This window comes from Phycodurus eques, chromosome 5, assembly GCF_024500275.1.
Source record: "Phycodurus eques isolate BA_2022a chromosome 5, UOR_Pequ_1.1, whole genome shotgun sequence".
In the NCBI taxonomy this organism is placed as follows: domain Eukaryota; kingdom Metazoa; phylum Chordata; class Actinopteri; order Syngnathiformes; family Syngnathidae; genus Phycodurus; species Phycodurus eques.
Genome location: NC_084529.1, coordinates 19,546,589 through 19,567,048, shown reverse-complemented (window position 1 = coordinate 19,567,048; position 20,460 = coordinate 19,546,589). Strand labels below are relative to the sequence as shown.

The window sequence follows — 20,460 nt, the reverse complement described above, 5'->3', positions numbered from 1 at the left end:
TGGCGGCGCTGGAAGGCAAGAGAGTGGAAACCATTTTCTAACAAGAGTCGAGGTGGGCTGCGCCTGGTGGCCAATTAGGGGTGCACCCCAAGCGTTATTCTGCAAGTTAAAGATGATGTTCTTTGTGTCTAACAACAAGGCAACAGACAGAAGGGTGGCATTTTTACAGCAGGTGGCGATAGAACACCTTTGGGTACTTACGACAGACGGCGCGTCAGTGCCTGACTTCACAGCTTTGGGCCTCTTGATGACGTTAGAACTCAAACCTCCTGAAAGAGAGGAAAACAGTAAGCTATGGCAGCCCAGAGGAGACAATTTAAGCAGTGGCTTTGAGCTCTCGCGAGCTAAACACAAACAGCACCGTGCAGTTTTGACCAGTAAAGACTGGTCTGTAACTTAAATAACGTGACGCTGTATGTAGTCTCTCAATCTAAAAATAAAGTACGTGCAGCCCTATGGGCTAGAAAACAAATTAGGACAACTACCCCATTAACTAAATAAAAGGTTATGTGGTATTTCTGTTACCTTCTAAACTAGCTCGACAACTAACAAATAACGAGGTAGCCTACAAACTCATTGTGCAGCTAACAGGTTTTCTCATCTCATCTGTGTTAGCCTATTAACTAAGTACGAACTAACTGGTTATGTAATCCTTGCATTACCCCACTAAACAAGTTCACCAACTAAATCACTGGTTCTGTTAGCCTAATAGCATAATTGCCGATGTCATTTTTAACATTTGAATTCATTAAAAACAACACCAATGCATGTATTTTTTTTATTTTTTTTATGTCTGTCTCGATTCTCAGTTATCCAGGTCATGGTATTCTGCAAATGTTGAATCAAGGCAACTGGACCCGTTTGTTAAATTTGATTGTGTTTTCCACAAAATTTTAAAAAATGACTCATCTTAATTGCCTAATGATTTATGTTATTCTGGTAATCTTCTAAATCTGCTAAACCTCGGACACACAGTCCGATTTACGCCTGTCCGTGGAGGACACTGCCTATTAGATGCCTTCACTGAGTAGGTGATTAATTCCGTACAGGGACGCTAATTGCGGCGCGGGGCATGGCCTTGCTGCTGAGGCTCTTTTATATATTGTTTGGAACGTTTGTAATTACAGTTCAGCGCCTCGGAGCACCGCCAGCACATGTTTATAGACTCATGAGTAACCCAACTCCCGCGGCCCATGGAGACAGATTCATGTCCATAACTCGATGCACTCAATGCACTCTGTGTAGTGCACGCACGTGTGTCTGTCTGTGTGTGTGTTGTTTGCACGCTTATGACTCAAGAACCCTGGGTAAGTACTGTATGTGCAGTACTAAAGCTACATATAGAAAGTACATCAAATGGCTTTGAGCATTCTAACAGATCACTTACATTTCTAAGAATTTCCAGAAAGAAAACTAATCACTTATCAGAATATTATATTACGCCTTTCAAGGAATATAATGAACAAGCAGTCATCAAGAGCACTCAGCAGACCACCACCAAGAAACAAAATGATGCCAGATAGTATAGGCCTAGCATAGGGGCTTGTGTACTATTGTCCACAAGTAAATAAATAAATGACAATGCTCCCGCGACCCTTATGAGCATAAGCGGCTCAGAAAATGGATGGATGGATGGATAAATGACAATGCAGATTAAGACAGTTCTGGTTGTTACACCAGCACCCCAGTCCTGTAAACTGGAAATGATAACTACATGATTCCACCTTGCGATCCCCCTTCCTACTGTACTTGAGCTACAAAGACGCTGTTGCCATGTAAACGTCTGAAATGAAATTTTTCCAGCCAAATATATTTGGCACACAGCTCACTATATTGCAGTAAAACCGCGCGACTTTTCCTAGCCCATCAGCGAAGGAAGAAGGTATGAGCCAGTTACTGGTTTCAAGGTATAAAACCGTTTTAAAAAGGCAGTTTCAAAACCTCTAAAACTTTCCATGAGTGGTATGAGAAATTCTTTTTGAGTCATCATTGTAGGCAAAGTGACACTACTCCTCGCCCCGCGGAAAAGTACAATGTTTTTTTTCCCAGGTATCTTGTTACTCAAATACGTTTTTCCTGGGTAGAGCAGGATATGCAAAATGTGCTATGAATAATGGCTATCACATTTACGAAGTCTGACTCTTCGAAAAATTCAAGGTAACGTTAATATATATTACGCTAATGCTGACTTTATTCAAGGTAACGTTAATATATTACGCTAATGCTGACTTTAACTTAAAGGTAGCTTTTTAGTTCTGCTGGTAACAAACATACACCGAAGGGGAAAACATTCTCTGCTTAGGTCGAGGGTAATTACCTATTTTCAGTACACAATACTTTCTATACTTATTTGCAGTCAAGCGTTTTTAGCAAGTAAACTGAAAAGGTTAAGGCCATAATTTCACCTTGAGCAAATTTTTATGCTACACTCACGCTGTTGTCATTTAAACGGCCAGAATGGAAATCTCTTTTTAATCCTTGGTAGAGATGGTGGCAAAACTCAAGGTGAAAGATAATTCTGCAGCATTTGCATCTTTTCTTCTACTTTCGCTGGAGAAGCCCCACACCGCTTGCAATCGTATCTCCGAGTGAAACAATTTTGGCTGACTTTGCGTTTCTGCAGGGTCCAAAAATTGCCTTGGCAACAGCGAGCGCCAAAAGCTGTAGAAATATATGAGCAATGGAAAGGAAAAGTGGAGTGGGCGCCACTCGGTGTTATCTGGACGTCGCTGTTGCCAGGCAGATAGAGCCCTGAGAGACACACGTGTTCACTGCGGACTAAAGAGTCCCTCTTTTATAAACGCACATTGAATGACATTAGCGGTCGCCGGCACAAAAAAACTAATACTACATGTAATTTGACAAATTTGCTTGAATGTTAGCTGGCCGCGCTCCAGCTGTGTAAAGCGGCCATTGAGGGCCTCTGCGTCCATGTGAAAGGTCTCTTTTCAGCTCAGCATGATGTCACCATGACATCATGTTGCTGTGGTTTCGGTGGTTAAAATCATGTGTGACCACATCCCAGCTGACATTCATATTAACACAGACAGGAGGCGGGGGGGGGGAAAGAAAAAAAAGAGGGGGCCCCCAGTCCACCCCTAGTAGACAGCATGATGGACTATGACCGCTGAGTGTGGGGGCAAGAAAGAAGGTAAAGGCTGATTGTGTTTTTGCTGCAGTGGAGTTATTTTGACGCCTCTGTGCAATACATTTAGGGGCCGCTAGATTTCCGTATTTGTCCGACTAGAATTCTTTCTCACGGGAATTTAGTAGGAAACTGTACAAAACATGAGCAATAATCACATTCACACATTGCTAGATTGTGATTTTTTTTTGCCTCCCATTTTTTTTTGTTTTTCGGAATAAATAAAAACAACTCTGTTAAATGATATGTTGCTTAAGAACGCTTGGATTTTCAACAAATTTTACCAAAAGAAAGTTTGTTTTAGGGTGTATGTGGGCTTTTGTGAAGGTTAATTATTCTTTTTGATGACAAATTTGCAGTAAAAGCTTTTTTCAGTACGGCATCCGATTTAATTCTCATGGGAGCAGGCTGCAGTACACATTGCACTGTGAATTCAGTTATTACATGTGATCATCATGATTTGCTGGCACCACTTCACACACACAATTACACGACACTAAACATGCAATCGTTTGCTACAAAGGGCTTTAAATTGGTGCATTACGTTTTGTATGGAACCCTAAATTCTGCTCAGAGTAGGTTAAGTACTCATTCGCACTGGTTTAAGGTACTAAACAACATATTACGAAAAAAAAAAATTCTGCCACATGAGCGTCACTACAAAGTTGTCTGTAACCCAACAACGTTTTATTAAAAAGGCAAAGTGTACTAAAAAGGCTTTTTTTCTACAACAGGCTTTAATTTGCAACTGCATATTTCAATGGGTTTTTAAAAATCGATGTGAAAAATTAATAAAGCCTTTTTAAATAACCACAAATAAAGTGCAGAGTAATCAGAGTATCTTTTTGTTCATACAAAATCCTACTTAAATATTGTTATTAACAGGTTACTGTGTTACAATACGGCAATAGTGACCCAGACCAAGGAAAAGGAAATGATACAAACGTTTATACACATATAATAATTTTCCATCGACATGAGCATCACTCCAAATCAAACGGAAAGTGCTGTCATATTAAACTCTACATATATGGCTGACATGCTGCTTATATACCACAAAGGGGCAGGGGGGGGGCTGTGATCTATCATTTACAAAACATTTGGGGTCTTTTGGAGTCAAACCAAAAATCTGTCAACATTAAGTACACAACCCATTACAAAAATTTTATGAAAGTTTAGCCAAAGCACTTTTTCTTCAACGTGACAAGCCCTTCCGCAACATACTTTTAAAATATGGCAGCCATGCCTTGGGAAGTATGAGGGGGTTTGGGTAAGGTTATTACAAGATCTAAATAGTATTGAAAAATTAAAAGGAATATTGCTTTTTGAACATTACTTCCAAAAGATACTTTGACAATACTTTTTATACAAAAGCCTACTGAATTCACGGCAGAGCACGCTCCACACAGCACTGCATTGGCGATCCAGTACGAGGAGGCCCCATTCTACTTCATTAGGCACACAATCGAATTACATCCAATACAAGAGCTGTGTCCAAAAATCTGTCATTACAAAGATGTCTCCCTTTTGATTGACACTATTGACACCTGTTTTAATATTGTGAGTGTCATCTGAGGGTGTGTGACTGACACTTATCAATCAAAACGGAGCATTGTCGTTTAGCGAGGGCTGCTGTGTTGGGACCTCATTAGATGGCGAAAGTGTACCATCAATATAACAAACAAAATATCCAAACACATTAAATATCAATGTACACACACACACACAAACACACACACACACACACACACACACACACCAGATCTACCCACTGCACTCTTGTTACCCCTCGCTTAATTTCCGCTGTTAAATTTATACTTTATCAATGTACCTTTTTTTAAATAGCAAAACAATGAATATCTGGTGCTTCACATCATTTTTTGTTTAATCGTCATTGGGATTCAATTACTAATTTAGCATTTTACAGTTTGTGTATTGATGTTTGTTAATATGGACATAAAAAATACAGCATAGCAAATTAAACATTACAACTATGCACTATTATGTACTACTGTATTCTGTGGATAAGAGGGGTTAATATGGTAATAAAATGAGCTCTCCACAATTTGACAATCGATTTTAAACGAAGCACTCCAAGGTAGTAAATATATTGTATTGCGGGGATTATTATGCAATTAAAAAGACGATCAAAAGTGAAAAAAATCTATTCAATATTGAAACAAAGATTTTTTTCCCCCACTTTTCATTTGTTTACTTGACATGGAAATGTTTTGGCCTCTTAACTAGACCATTAATAAATTAGTTTCCACTCGTTTGCTTGCTTTGGACAAATACAAGTAACTTTCCTCTCTCCAAGTTCATGTTCAAGTCCAAAGTCACGGACAGGTTCAAGTTCAAGTTTGGTAGCTTGCTTTTTCCAACGTGTCGTTTCTGGCTGTTATACACGTCACATTCACCTGTTTAAAAGTAACATTAGACTTTGTACAAAATTAAGTTAAATAAGAAATGTTTTAGTAAAGACCCTGATGTGAAAAGATTAGTTTTGAAAGAGGGAAAGAACTAAAAAAAAAACAAACAAAAAAAAAGAGTCATTGCACATTTGTTCAATGTGCTCCTGTGTGCCTTGTGACTGTTTCAGTTTCAGAAGGTAAACTTCCACTTGAGCCGTAAAAAGCTACAGCGTGGTGCTATATGCGTCCTCGCATGCCAGCTCGCCGTGGAGGCCGCGCCATGCACCAACAAGCAGGGCATACCGGTAGGGAGGGAAAGGGTCGTTGGGGGCTAGGGGACTTACGGATGTGTGAATTAGACCTCAAAGTCCGACTGCAATTGTTATTTATATTGGATGAAACTTGAGGGTGGTCATGTACGCGGAGGTGAGGAACAAAACAAGTGATAAAATGATTTTTCCTAACAAGCAGAAATGTGCAATTTGACATTTTATCCATATGCAACTTTCTTATTTTAGCACAATTCCAACTTCTAGCTCATATCACACTTAACACATTCTCCAAGCGGGCATATATTGCATAAAAAAAGTATACGCTGCCATAAATCATCATGGCTGCGCAACGGGACTGGAAACGACGGGATTCGACAAATGTGTTGCGAATTAGCTGACGCTCCCTTCGACGAGCTGGGCTAAAACTGAAAATGGTTCAAATCCAACAAATGCAGTGCGTTTTCATTCATTTCAGCGCCAACGGGTGTGCCACACGTATGCTTGTCGCTTGCCGCACGCGCCCGGGCCCGCATCACTCGCATAAAGCTCAGGAACTAGGCCGTGTCCTGCATCCTCTTACAGGCACCAGCAAACTGCTCCTCAGCCATGGATGTGTCGGAAAGGTCACGGAAACAAAAGCACTTCAAAGTGCCAAACATTCCTCGGTGTAGTTAATACAATAAGTGTTTATTTTCACTTGAATCATGTCAACAAAAACCTCAGTGTCGATGTCACTCACCTGTCTTCTGACGATGTGGAATTCGGCGACACTTTTCCGCGAGAACCAGGGTGAGTCCCCTCTCACCAGTCTCTCCCTCCTCTTCTTCCATCTCCCGGTTCGGGCTCGCAATCTCAGCTCCGGGCCACCTCCATCCACAGTGTGAGCCCCCGAGTTCAAGTTGGGCCTGTAACAATAGGAGGCCATGAGGCTGCTGTGCCAGTGCGCATGAGGAATGTTAGCAAATAAAAACGGCATGTTTGATGTATGAGATGGAACGCGGCGTGACCCGGTCTGCTCCGGTTCGGTCTTACGGCTCGACTCGTGAAAAATTCAACAGTTTATATGCTCGCTCGCTCTCTCCGACAGGCTGCTCTCTCTCCTTAGTCTCCGGCAAGATGCCTTCACTTCTTGAGCAAAGACTGACAACAAAAGTATTCAAAGCTGCAGCCCGGCCTGCTAAATCTAACCACACACACACACACACACACACACACACACACACACAGATACATAAGGGCTAGAAGTGCACTAAGTGGACACAACATGCGAGGAAGACAATCTGATGCAAGAAAAGCACCTCCATCTCCCCCCAAAAATTGATGCAATTACTTTTACGTTTTCTATCCCTTATTGCTTTTTGGCCTCTTTTGTTCACACTTGGCAGCCGTCCTAGAAAAGCGCTGCGGCGGCTCGGCTCAGCCCAAAGCCGCTCGTCCGCCTGCATGTCGGGAGTTCTGTGGCGCGCGAGGGAGGAGAGAACGAAGCCTAAGGGACGGAGAGCGGAGGAGGAAGAGGAGGGGAAAATGTAGAATATTGTCGAAGGTCGGCCCACGCTCCCTCGCCCGTCGTGGTCATCGGGATGGCGTAAGGGGTATAAACCCCCCTGTCCGGGCAGCGGCGAGAAACCTCTATTTTTCGACTCAAATCCTCACAAAACATCAGCAAAATACACAAAAATTGCGAATTTCTTTATCAAATAAAATGTACGATAATGCACACTTGGAATCAGCAAAGATCCAAAAGCGTGGGAGCGAGGGAAAAAACTGCTGCGCCAAAAAAGTGGAAGAAAAAGGCCTCGTGGAGGAGCAACTTGTTGCCAGCTTTTTTTTCTGCAAGAGCTGCAAGTTGGAGGCAGAGGGTTAAAATCCAAGCGAGCGGAGGGGGGGTGGGGGGGGGGAAACCTCGGTCTATGGATGGGTGGGTGGGGGGTTGACGGCGGCGGGGAGGCCCGGACTGTAGAAATAGCAGCAGACTACCCCCCACCCTCCGCCTCTCTCTCTCCCCCTCCCCTTCTTTCTCTCCCACTCTAAGTCTCCCCCTTGCGTGCGGCTGGAGCAGAAAGAGAGGCGCGAACGAAACAAGACTGCAAAAGAAGCACCAACGACAGAGAGAGAGAGAGAGAGAGAGAGAGAGCGTGATGGAGAGAGGGAGGAGGAGGAGACTGATGATGAAATAGGAGGCGCGGCCAGGAGGACGAAGGAGAGAGCGAGGCTGTAAGAGAATGAGAGAGAGTGAGGCTGTAAGAGTATGAGAGAGAGAGAGAGAGAGAGAGAGAGAGAGAGAGAGAGAGAGAGAACGACACGCCTACACGAGTTGCGCAGACGCAGTGTGAATGGCGAGCGCCATAGTGGCATCCAGTGCGGCATCTCCCAATATAAAAAAAAACATTTAAAAAAAAGAGTTGGGTGGGGGGTGGTGAAGACACAGTGGTCCCAAAAAATGATCCTTAAAAAAAATAAAAAAATTTAACCAAAAATTTACTTTGTACTTCCACAGGGCAAACAACACGTACACAGGAAAAAGATGAGCTTCCAGTAGTGTTATTTTCAGGAACATGCGGCCAGGAACACACGGCCGCCGTGTGCTCCTGGCCTTCTTGTGTCACCGCCAAGTGAGCTGATGGCTTGCAGCCTGTCTGCTTCTGGCACCAAGTCAAAACGGCCGATAAGCACTTTTAGTTATTTATTTTTTCTTATTTCAGGGGCAGGAAGTGGAGAAGAGGAGGAAAAACAGCTGCCCTGTTTTGTACTAAACAGACACCGAGTGGGTCCCTCCAAAATAAGAGCAGATATAAAGACGACCCAACTGTATTTTCTAAGATTATTCTCGAATATTCTCTGTTGTCAGCACCCCCCCGTCCCCCCCTACCGTTGTCCTTCAGCCCCCCCTCCTGTACCTTCCCCTCCTCTTCCCTCAAGCCCCTGCCATCTCAGCCACCAGCGTTTGGCTTTTTCCACTCTTGTGGCACATTACTGTAACGCTATTGTGAGACAACTCCCTGCCTCTTTTCGGCTCGGTAAAAAAACAACAACAGCAGAGCTCGGTAGCGTGAGTGTGTCAGTCAGTAAGGGAAACGACGCACCTCGCACAAAGAGACAAGGTGGGGGTTTTCAAGCTTTTTCTCACTTTTACTCAGTAGAAATTCCTGTTGTTGTCTTTTTTGTGGCGGTGGTGGTGGTGGTAAGCAAAGCTCGGTCTGGTCTCGTTGTGGTCTTCGAGGCGGGCACGAAGACCATGACGACGCACAACTTCTTGTTCCGGGAGGGATCGAAGTGCAAGTTGTTTTGAAATAAGTATTGATGATCGCTCCCGATACATGCAAACATCTAGCGTGTATGTGTGTTCGTGCGTGCGTGTGTGTGTGTGTGTGTGCTAATTGATACACACGCACGGTGATGTTGAGGCAGTGTCGCTCGCAGGCCGCCATGTCATCTTTCAGCACATTTAAGCTCTGTGTGGACACTTTTCCCAAACATGAATGACTGAGAAAACGTATTAGTTAGCCATCAATTATTTAGCACTATGTTACGTTATTTATTAAGAGCGCCATAATAAAACTAACTCAATCAAATGTAAATGGGGCCCCAAATGTGACGCAAAAGAAGATGGCGTCATGTCATTGGCTACACGTATAAAATCGCTTCTTCCAAAGTTTGGCAAACTTTTGGCTGGGGACCTGAAACACAATCAGTTTAAACTGGGTCAACACAATCAGTTTAAACTGGGTCGCCGATTGATTGATTGATCCAGCAAGCATGCAATGTGTGGGTAAATTTGTCATGTTTGTTGTGTTAGACATCATTAGCATAATGCTTTGCAATGTTATTGCTGTGTATTATGAGACAATTTTTGCATTAATTTTTTGAGTTAATTATTTTTTAGTAAATACGATCACAATTTGTACAAATGATTTAACAGCGACTGCTCTCAATAGTACTTTAAAACAGTGGAGTGTACATAATATTTATTTATTCACAAGCCATCACTCAACTGCGACTGTTCATTCTTGTTGCATTGTTTTGTTAATATGTACCTATACAGCTCTGGAAAAAAAAAATAAAAAGACCACTTGGCAAGATTAAACAAAAGAAAATAAGGACTTCAAAATCAAGGATGGGCTTTAGGTGTCACAACAAAATAGACATTTACATAAAATGACAAACACAGTGAAAATTTTCCCCAGAGCTGTATATATTCAATATTCATATTCTCTTGTGTGCTGCTGCTACTACTCCTGATTTCCCCACATTATTATTATTCTATTACATTTCTTTGCTGATTGGCCGGGACAAGTCACATGATTTTACTGCACTGTAGGGTACTAAATATGGTTCCTTGTCCTTTGTGGTTATGTATAGTTTGTTAATTAGGCTCTTTGGGTTTGGAGCCAAAAAAAGAAAATTAAAGCAATGACAGGTTTAAATGTAATGACTTTTTCTGTGTGACAAAAAGTGTGCATCTATACCTTGTGAAATAAATACAAAATATTAAGCAGGGGCACAGACGTGGTGGAGGTTGATGAAATTATCAGTGTGATGCAGGGATGAAAACATTTGTGTGTGCAGTCACTTTGTGATTCTCGACTGGTGGGTCGCCACCCACTATAGTAAATCTAATTAAATTACACAATTTAATCTGCTTCAAATGCTGGAACTTTTGTATTTAAAAAAAAAGATATATATATATTTTAAAATGTCAACACTGGAAATTTGCAGCAGTCGAGTGTCTTTGCGGAAAGTTTGGGGTGATTTTTAGAGGAAAGATAATTACATACATAATAATTACTAAAACAAATATGGATACAGTTCAGGGTTTTTAAAATGTTATCTTGAAATCTATCTTTGTGGCCTTATTCATTTTGTACAGTGTCCATTTTTGTAATGACTTACAGGTGAAGTCTTTAATTTTGAGACCTTTTGTGCAATTTGGATACTTAATTTCACTTTCCTCCTCACGCAATGAACTCCGAAATGTACAGTGCACATGTATTGATGTGCATTTATGTTTAAAATATGGCATACATGTAATTTTGAAGGCTATTTTTGAGAAATACATTTATTTGCATTAAACTGGGTCCTAGAGTGAGACTAGGTGTGTGTGTGTGTGTGTGTGTGTGTGTGTGTGTCATAATATTTAACAACTAACCACAAGTCGACATCCTCCTCGCGGCGTTGGACGAGGTGTTCTGGCCGTGAGCGGCGCACGTGTCCAAACACAAGCTTTCTATTACACCCCAGACCTTTGAGGGCACTCCCCCGCCAAGTCAGGGTGAGGGGTCACAACCCCCGGGTCAAAAGTGTTACAAGGGGAGGCCGAGCGGGCCCATTGAGCGCTCTGCCGCTGTTTGCTTTAAGAAGGTAAAGATTACAAACACATTAACTAATGCCGATTAGGAGGTGATCCTGGCTGGGGGTCGGAGGTCCCCGGGAAGCATGTCGCGTCTTATTAACATGGCCTGACCTTTGACCCCAGCAGTCACCTCAGGCAACAGACCGTGACCGGCCACTTTGGGCTCTCTACTTGAAGAGCGCGCACAATCGGCGAGCCCAAATAACAAGTTTGAAGGTCCTGCAAGCACGTGCTCTCCTCCGCTTCTAAAAATGGGCACACGTGCTCAGTCGGCACAAAATGGCTGACGAGAGACATGCGCAGTATTGGCGTATTGTACCAAGTGATCATGGTCAAACAGTGGCCAATTTCAAGTTTTGGCTCTTTTCTTTTTTAACTCTTTACACGCCTCAGTTTCATTAATCACAACAGAATGACAGCTTCCATGCAGTCCAAATCACAATATTAAAATCAAGAGGGAAGCCTGAATGACGAAATTCCTCATGGATTGTTTGACCAAGTCATAAAAGCAAAACTAAATCAATAAAATTCACATTTTTGCGTAAATGAGATTCTGCAAGCATGTTCTCCACGTCTTAAAATGGTCACACGTGCCATGATCAGCACAAAATCGATATATTGGACCACATGATTCAAGCAAAAAAAAGAGTGGCCCAAGTTCAAGTTTTGGCTCATTATAATTAACCATTAATGTGCTTTATTTTCACTAACCACAAACAAATACACAATATTGAAATCACGAAGAAAGCCGAAATGAGATTTTTTTCAACATAAAATAAATAAATTCACATTTTTGAGTAAATGTGAATAAAGACTGAAGGTTGTGCAAGTCTCCATGTCTTTAAAATAGGCACCCATGTTATGATCAGTTTAAAGCAAGAGACAAATGCAGCATCAACATATTGCATAATCATGTGGTCAAACTAAATGTGGAGCCAAGTGCAGGTTTTGGATCTTTCTAATTAACCCTTTATGCACTAAAGTCTCTTTAATCCCAACCACACCCAAATGACAGCTACCATGCAGTCCAAATACACACTATTAAAATCAGGAGGGAAGGCAAAATGGTGCCCTTTTTCCTGTCGGCCTATTTGGCCAAAAGCTATAAAAGCAAAATAGATAAATAATAAATTCAAATCTTTTGAAGCAAAATAGATAAATAATAAATTCAAATCTTTTGCAAATATGAAATCTGAAGGTTCTGCAAGCATACCATGTCATTGAATTGCAGCTTCCATGCGGTTCAAATATGCCACACTTTTGTGGAAAAGAAGTGTGAAGGTTCTGCAAGCACGTGCTCCACATCTTAACATTTGTGTGGATGTCTATCACAAAATGACCAACAAGAAACCTGCGTAGCATCGACATATTGCACCACGTGAAAGTAACAAAAAATTGTAATTAAAAAAATTTAAGTGGCCAAGTTCAAAGTTGTGGCTCTTTTGTAATTAACCCTTAACCACAGCCAAATGACATCTTACATGCAGTCCAAATATGAAAACAATGTTAAATCAGACAAATTAAAAGGAATTTCTGGATGATGGAATTCTTCCTGGATTGTTTAACAAGAGCAACAAAAAAAAGCAAAAGCCCACCTCTGAGGGTTCTGCGAGCACATGCCCTCCACGTCTTAAAATGGGCGCACGTGCTATGATCAGCACAAAATGGCCGCCGTGAGACAGGCGCAGCATCAACACATTGCACTGCGTGAGCCAAGTCGAGTGAAATTGTAGCTATTCGTGTTCAACTTTTGGCTCCTAATTTCAGTCATTAATTTCATTAACAGGCCGCATGTGTTCTCTGGCGCGACTACAACCAAATTATTGCTACCATGCAGTCCAAATATGACAAGAATAGAAAATCAGACATTTCATGAGGACAGGCTGAATAATGAAATTCTTCCCGATTGTTTGGCCAAAAGTCAGCAAAGACCACTGTGTCCTTTTGTAATTAACAAAAAATATGTGATGAATAGGAAACACGACTGTGAATGAAAGTATATTATTTGACACATGCAAAACTTCAAAATGGATTCTATTTGTGATTTGGTTATAAAGTAAAAAAAAGATTAATTGCTCACTCTTAAAATTATAAGTTAATTAAGCATATTAATTTTCTCAGGGAGAAAGGATGTATTTGTTGTTACTTAGTGTAATAAATTGATTTATCATTAAAAACTTGGATTTAAAAAAATAAATAAAAAGAAAAAATATAATATACCACTATAATTAATTTTTCCAGACTATTGTGTTGTGATGTGGTCACTGTGTGTGTGTGTGTTTTCAGAAAGTTGGCCAGAACTTGTTCTCAAGACTTGAGGTTGTTTTTTTTTGTTTTCCCTTTTCACCCACATTTTTTTCAATTCAAACATTACATCGAAATCCTTTGAATGGAAAACATTTAACAATTCAAGGACAGATCACAAACGCCTGCTTTTAATGTCGATAAATAGACGAGAGCAACACGGGTCATCTTTCCTCTATGCTCTCCCTTCATTGACACATTTTGTGAACATTTAATAAGAATCAAGGCTATGAGGTTTTGTTATGTGTCATCTGGACAGAATCAAAAAGTCCAACTCACTTCGCTGTGTCGGGGAGAAGGCAGAAAATCGAGGAAGCGAAGACGAGCAGAAGGAGCAGAAAGCTTCTGCTGAGCACGAGCTGGCAGAGGGAGAATGCGGCGGACCCGGTGGCGTTCGGACCTCGGCGTGCGGGTCGACCTCGCCGAAGAGGGACGAGCCCTCGCGATAACTACTGCTGGCAACTAGTCAGCGATCAAACGTATTCTCCTACATCAGCACCATGTTTGTGTGGCCACAAAACTGCAGTAAAACGACACCGTGTGATATCAAAAATAAATATTAAACATCAATCAATGTGCACTGAATGTGATTATGAGATTATTGAATGTTGATGTATTTTATTCTATATCATTTAATAGACTTATGCAATGACTGCATTTTCAAACGTATTTTTTCTTTTTTTTCATATTGTTATAATCCTTTTCCACACACACAAAAAAAAAAAAAAGGCTATCATTGTTTCTATTTTTTGGGTTATGTAGTTGCATGAGGGGGTCAAAATATTACAAACAGCTCTCTGTGTGATGCAGTCCGATTGTGCACCATTGCCAATTACAATATTAAACATAGTTAGATGAATTAAGTGGTCATCGTTAAGATTAATTAAGTGGTCATAGTGCAAAGCCATCACCCCAGTATTTAACTTGTCATCATATTAAATCAATAAATATATCCAGTCGTTTATTTTAACATATTTGTATTAACACCAGTCGTTTATTTTAACATTTTTGCATTAACATTTAAATTCAGTTTTAACAGTATCAAATTACATATAATTCAATGATGTGAATATTAATAATAACAGCATTAATATTAAAATATATCTAGCTCTGTTTGCCAACACCGTCCCAATTAACCCCCCCACCCCCACCACCACCACCACAGGCCCCTTGTGGCAACTTTAACCAACCAGCTTTTTAGGACCGCATGTTACATGTGAAAAATATTTGGACTAATTTCATACATTCATAACGCTCACTGTGTTGGAATGACAATACAATTGACATTGCTTCAGCTGCTATATTTCTCCAAACTTGGCAATACTAGCGGTCACCCCCCCCCCCCCCCCCCAAAAAAAAACAACAAAAAGAATCATTTGATGGTGTAACTCAGTAATAAATGATTTTTACACCAAGTGCCTACATAACGACCAACATTAAAATAAAGTAGCTAGTAACTAGTTTAAAAATGAGACGGGTTTTATTCCTAAGAATTATAATTACTATTCGAAGTCACTGTAACATTCAGTTTCAACATTTAACACTGAGCTTAAATGTAGGAATATAAAAAAATGATACACTAAACAACTACCTACAAAAATGTTTTAACAAACATCTAAAGAGTAAATCCAAATTTATTGAAAATTAAAGCTAAATACAAATTAATTGATTGATTCTTTCACGTATCACTAGAGGAAGCCCGTGTACTACACTATGAGAATCACTTATAAATAATATACATACAGTGACGTAACCTAAGATGTGATACCTAACACACATGGCTAACCGTGCAAATGCAGTTGCGCTTTCGGTGTCTGTTCCATGAATATTTTCTTGCTGTTAGTGCTATGAATCCGTCATACTAGTCAAACAGTGTGAATGTATGACCTCCCGATTTGGATCAGCAAATTGTAAACCGTCAGACACACCCCGCCTGCATATAGCCGAATTGTTCCATTGATTACGATCTATTCAGTGAGAAATGTGACAACATTTTGAGAAAGCGAGGGGTTAATTCATCCTGGATGGTGGAAGACGGAGCATGCACTAAATACATCGAGGTAGAAATGTAATTGCACTTATAGTTAGCAGTAAGATGCGATGGTAACCAGTTCTTTTCAATTAGTCACAATACATAGAGCTCTTTGCTTGATGAGATATAAAAAAGAACGAATGAAATCACCAACAAGGCATGGTGATAATTGACCCATGTTAAGGCTATGCCTGGATGGAAAATTTCATATCTGGTTAGAAATTGTGCTTCAAGTGCATCCATTTTGTTACATTGAAATTTGTACGCAATTTTGAAGGCAGTGTGATATTAATGTCGGGTGGGCTTTTTGTGTAAAAGCTACACAATCACAGGTTTGACGTCAGCTGCCATTTTGGTCATTCGAGTGTCTTTTTACGGGCATATTGAAATTAGCAGGAGCAACATAAGGTTCGAGTTTGGTTGCTGCAGAAACTTGACCGTAACCTTTGAAAGTTTGTGTGCAAGTGGAAGTCTTTTTTGATCGTAACCTTTGAAAGTTTGTGTGCAAGTGGAAGTCATTTATTTGATTTTTTTTTTAAATATTTCATTTCAAAATGATAGAATACGTAATCATGTTTGCCCTTTGAACGGAACATCAACTGGTTTGCGGGTGTGTTTCATATGCAGCAAAACCTCCCTTCTGGTGCATTTCAATTATTTACATTTGAAGCACTATACTGGAATATTTTTAAAGTATTTGTTTAAGATATTGTATTGTGTGTTAGGAATAGTATTTTTAATTTTGTTATGTTAAGTGCTTGTTTAGTGTTTGTTTGCTTGTAAACCAACAGCTTTGTTACATTGTAATATATAAGTTAGCCATGTGTGTGTGTGTATTATATATTTTTTTATTGTGAATAATGCATGGATGTACAGTGCTACTGTATTATTATTATTTTTTTTTTACATTGATACTAAAAACAAAACTTCCATTTTGGGTACATTCTTCATGTGATCTGTGTATTAGTCGTGCGAACTTAGAAATCAGCGCCTCGTCCCCTCGACGTCGTCATCTTCATGAAACTAGCGGACGTGGCCTTGGGAGTTCACACTGTGGCTCTGGTTGCGGACGAGGAGGCGTGAGGCTGACGCTGACTCAGCACTATCAGGGCCATCACCCTTTGGCTCGACCGCGTCGGGTACAACGCCCCTCTAGTCTCTTTGCACCATGAAAACGCCGTAGCGTTAACGTCGCCCATCTTCTGGAGCCAAAATGGCACGTGGCCCATTTGATGAAGTTCAAAGTCTCATTTTGGCGTTGCAGTAGGCACGATGTGGATTATTCTTACACCTGCTACACTAAAAACGTGTTGCCAAAATGAGTCTACTTTTACGCAGTGTAACAATACAACAACAACAGTATTTATATATGTACATTTCGTCTATTGAACCTTCATCAACAAAATCTAACTGGCATATCATATCTATTGTATGTAATTGCCTCATATGTAGCTCATCTGTAAGGACTTGGGCCTTGCATCCGAAGGGTCACAGTTTGAGGACTCATATAACATGGCAACTACAGTAGTTAGAGAGATGCTAATGCGCTTACTAACTCCTTTCGAGGTGCCCTTGAGCAAAGCACTGTCCCCATGACCTCCTTGTTCTAAGGGTGCAGCACTGTTTGCGCGCCCCATTCAGTACGTGTGTGATCTGCTTCTGTGTGGTGTGCAACACAAATATACAGTAGAGTGAGTTGAATCTCCCCTTGACGGATTATAATGAGTCAATATTAAAAAAAGAAAAAGAAAAAAATACTACAATCATATGGTATCCAATTTATCATAATCCTTCATATGCAAGACTTGAATTGTACTTTTATAATCTACTGAATCATATTGATCTATTCTATGCAGCTATATCATACAATTAGCATATCACAATTTATTGAATTTCATTGTATCTATTAAATTTTTAATTTAACTGTCAAGCTCTCAAATTGTATCAATCCACAGTATTGTATCGTATCTTTGGTATCAATCAACTCGATCATATTATTAACCTTTAGTTTTTTTTGTAATACCTCGTCTAGCTAGCTAGCAGTGCATCCATCTTTGCTGTCAAATGAAAAAGTTTTGTCTTTCTTTTTGGTCAGTATTTAAAAATAGTTATATAGGATTATAAGGAAGTAGAGATAGGGGTTGGATCATATAAATTTGACTTCTTCCTACTCGTTTTCGACTATGTATAACTTTACTTTTATTGTATTTTTGTTTAAATTTTGTCTTTTTTTTACCTGTCACTTGCTCACGTTCAAAACAAAGAATTTAATCAAAATATAAAATAGCTTACTTTTACATATTTTGAAGACTAACAATGATTCTGTATATAATAATACAATCAAGATGTTTTATTATGTTTTATTTGATGACTTTCCTATTCTGTATTTGTATATATCTTATTTTAATTTATAAAAAATGTGTTAGATGAATGCATAGATATTATATTTACAGACTTTCTTTGAAACTCAGTTTAGATTGAGTGAACAAAACAGTAGCAGCTCTCGTGACTGCTATGAAATTGCTCTGAAATTGTGGGGTGGGGGGCAGGGTGGATTGGTGGGGGGTGTTTGGGTGATAAGCTGGCACACAACCAAGCGCTAATGCCCCTTAAATGTCAGCCACTACGTACAGGAGAAGAGAGGACATTCATATTTTAGTGAGGCTAGCGGGTGCACCCAGTGGCACAAGGACAGGGGTTTGGGGGGTATTGGAGGAGTGTGTGTGTGTGTGTGGGTTTGGGTGGATGGGTGGGAGGGGGCATAGTATGGTAGCACATGTGTAAAGTAAAAGTGGGAAAAGGAGAAAACCCTTTTTATACATAAAAAAAGTAATAATCAGTTGGCCATCCCACTCGCTGCATCTCTCGCGCTCAACACACTGTGTTGGTGGGGGTCGGGCAGGGGGGTTTGGATCTGCTGTTGGGGGTGGGGTCGGCTTGCCCAGAGAGAGAGAGAGAGAGAGAGAGATTTTTTTGCAGCGAGTGAAAGGCCCGGCGGTCATGTGTGCAGGGCTCATGACAAAAGGCCCTTTTATGTGCAGCGTATGCAGATAGAGGAGGCTCCTTTGTGCACAGATGGAGATCCCATGCCTCGGTCTACCCGCGGCCGCCAGGGAGGGAGGGAGCTCGGGCGAGGGGGCGTTGAGTGCCATCACTGTGTCTGGCGGGGGGGAGGGGCAAACCGAGTCACCCCGCTGCAAGGCTCGTCGGGTGGAGGAGGAGGGAAAAGGGGGCGGAGCTACAAAAGCTTGCTGAGCATTCATACATAGGCCGGCTGGTAACCCCGATTCGCAGGTAGAGCAAAGTCAAGTTGAATCACTGTCTAACGGAAATCAAGTATCTCAAAATGTTCATTTTTAAAAAATGTAAATACAAAATGTGTTCTCAAGTTGAATCACTGTCTAACGGAAATCAAGTATCTCAAAATGTTCATTTTTTTAAAAATGTAAATATAAAATGTGTTTTAATAAAATTGTGAAAAAAAAAAGTGCTTTTCTTTGGACAACAACACACCCACGGGGAGACACACACACCTTTAAAAAGAAAAAGGATCTTGGGGATCAAGGACCCAAATGAAATGGTTTTGTTTAGGCTTTACAAGATCAGGATTTTTGGGGCCGATCACCAATCGGCGAGTTTAAAAAAACGATAACCGATCACAAGATGGAGGAATGTGTCGACAGAACATCGGCATGTTTAAGTCCAACCGTTCGTGCTACCGCTAGCTTGCTAGGCTACATAACATTTTATTGCCTGCTTGTGAGCCGTATCGTATTAAAAGTACGTGAACATACATCAAGCAAGCCTTAAACGAACGTCCTCTCCTGTCCTGAGCACCAGTGACCACCAACACACGCTTTTCCCCATTTTGTCCTTATAATACCGTCGGCTCGCTCCACTCTTGTTGTCATCGCCACAGTAACAAATGTATCCGGTCGCATTTGAGTTGACAAGATAAAGCCCAATGATCGTAAAAAACGGGATGCGGTGGTATCGAAATTTATTGCAGTAGTCTGACAGTGCAATTGTGAAAGAGCAAATTTGTCTTGTCGTCTGATTCGGGCCTTACGTGTTGCCTGTCTCCGATTTGTTGTCTGTCCCACACCGCCGAGGTTTTTTTTTTTTTTCCTGTGGCATTAAGGGGTACACATGGTAGTTGTATTTAATGACCTTGAAGGTCTTTGGGAACATGTCTTCCCCTGTAAGGGGTCCCTGGAACCGAAATGTTTGAGAAGCCATGCTTGAACATAGTGGAAAAACTCAACCAACTTTGCAAACACTTTTATCCCAGTGTGTAAATTCACCAACCAAAACCCCGCTCCGTAGCACCCCCTGGAGACCTACAAAATATTAGATTTACAGAATTCAGCATGGAAGGACGGAGGAAAATCAATTAAGAAGCCACGTGGCCATTTTGGTGCCATTTTTTCAGGTACAGTATTCTGGCCCATTCCCAGTGGTCATACCTGAATAAAATCCTAGTTTGGATTTATAGTCGCTCACCCTTAACAGATATATTTCTCTGCATACTAGTTTCTGATGAAACATTTCGCTGTACAATCGATAACAGCACTGCAATATCAACATTGTCTAAAAATGGTAGCTACTTCTACAAATGCCTTTTTTTTTTTTTTTTTTTTAGCAAAAGGCTTTACTTGCTGAAACTATAATTAAAAAAAGAAAATAGGGGTGCCCCAACAACAATACCGGAGTATCGGTGCCGATACTGTACGTCGGTACTTGTACGCCGATACTACGACACATACCATTTCACCAGCTGTGTGGAGATTTTTTAAGGTAAACCTGGATGACAACAATTTGAGCTGGCTGCAAATTATGTTCCACAAAATAGATTCTGAACTCCGCATGAAGCCACGGCGTAAAAGGCTGGTCTGGCCAGGCGACATGTTGCGGCACTTCGCCACATCCACCGCGCTCACTTTATC

General features: G+C 40.8%; 1 protein-coding gene and 1 long non-coding RNA gene across 8 annotated transcripts in view; one reads left to right on the top strand and one right to left on the bottom strand.

The window, feature by feature from the left end:
• The window catches only part of pparab (peroxisome proliferator-activated receptor alpha b), a 91,475-nt gene that overhangs the window by 55,346 nt on the left and 15,669 nt on the right, over window positions 1-20,460 (bottom strand). For 3 of the 7 annotated variants that reach the window (XM_061677963.1, XM_061677965.1, XM_061677962.1), the window contains exons 1-2: window positions 6,568-7,942; window positions 202-269 (exon numbers count right to left, since the gene is read on the bottom strand). The gene's annotated coding sequence lies outside the window, so the exon portion shown is untranslated. Of the gene's footprint in view, window positions 1-201; window positions 270-6,567; window positions 7,943-20,460 lie in introns of those variants that run through there. The other 4 variants (XM_061677966.1, XM_061677967.1, XM_061677969.1 and 1 more) reach the window with 4 other exon arrangements.
• Window positions 8,726-16,464, top strand: LOC133403241 (uncharacterized). Its single transcript, XR_009768632.1, has 2 exons — window positions 8,726-8,929; window positions 13,742-16,464. It is a non-coding gene; the product is annotated as an uncharacterized LOC133403241 (long non-coding RNA).